Source organism: Eimeria tenella, genomic scaffold (assembly GCF_000499545.2).
Source record: "Eimeria tenella Houghton genomic scaffold, Eth_scaff107, whole genome shotgun sequence".
Classification (NCBI taxonomy): Eukaryota; Apicomplexa; class Conoidasida; order Eucoccidiorida; family Eimeriidae; genus Eimeria; species Eimeria tenella.
In genome coordinates, this window is record NW_013541469.1 from 43,484 (window position 1) to 44,437 (window position 954).

Consider the following 954-nt stretch of genomic DNA (forward strand, 5'->3'; position numbering starts at 1 on the left):
TAGCCAAGGGGGGCCCCCAGCTAGCCAAGGGGGGGGCCCCCCAGCTAGCCAAAAGGGGGGCCCCCCAGCTAGCCAGGAGGGGGGCCCCCCGGAGTACCCTTCAGAAGGCCAGCCCTGGAAGCAGCGGCGGGTGGAAGAGCAGCAGCAAGTCGAGTGGGCTGCTGCAGCGCATGCAGGCAAAGCCACAAACAGCAGCAGCAGCAGCAGCAGCAGCTACTGGAGCAGCAGCAGCAGCAGCGCGGAAGAACTCGGCAGCCCCAAAGCAGCAGCAAGCGCATGCACTGCAGCCAGGGCCCGCAGGGCCAGGCCTTCTCACACCAGCAGCAGCAGCAGCAGCAGCAGCAGCAGCAGCTTGTGCGAAGAGGACATGCAGGTGGAGGAGGAAGGGCAGGGAGGCGTCTATACACCTGAAGGCCATGCTGATGGCGCCAAAACTTTTATTCGACGACACTCTTTGCGTTTAAAAAAACAAAAATCAAAATTAAAAACAGAAAGTGATTTCGAAGCAAAAGCAGACCCTGCTGCTGCTCACGGGGCAGCAGCGGCTGCAGCAGCAGCAGCAGCAACAGCAGCGGCTGCTGCTGCGCCCCACAGGGCCGGGGAACAACACAGAAAGAAGTGAAGGCCCACTCAACTTCTGCTGCTCTTTTGTTTTATTTTTATTTATTTGTTTTCAATTTATTTTAATTTCTTTATTTGCTTCTCTTGGCCCTCCTGAGAGCAGCAGCAGCAGCAGCAGCAGCAGCAGCAAGCGGGAGTCAGGCAGCTAGAAAGTTTCATTTCTTTACTCTAAATCAATTTATAAATGTTTTAAATCCATTTAAATGTTTTTACTTTCTAAAATCTTTTTGGAAAGTGAAGTAGAGGTAGAACAAAATTAATAATAATAGTAATAATAATAATAATGACAAGAAGAAGAATAATAATAGTAGTGAATAATAATAATGCTACTAT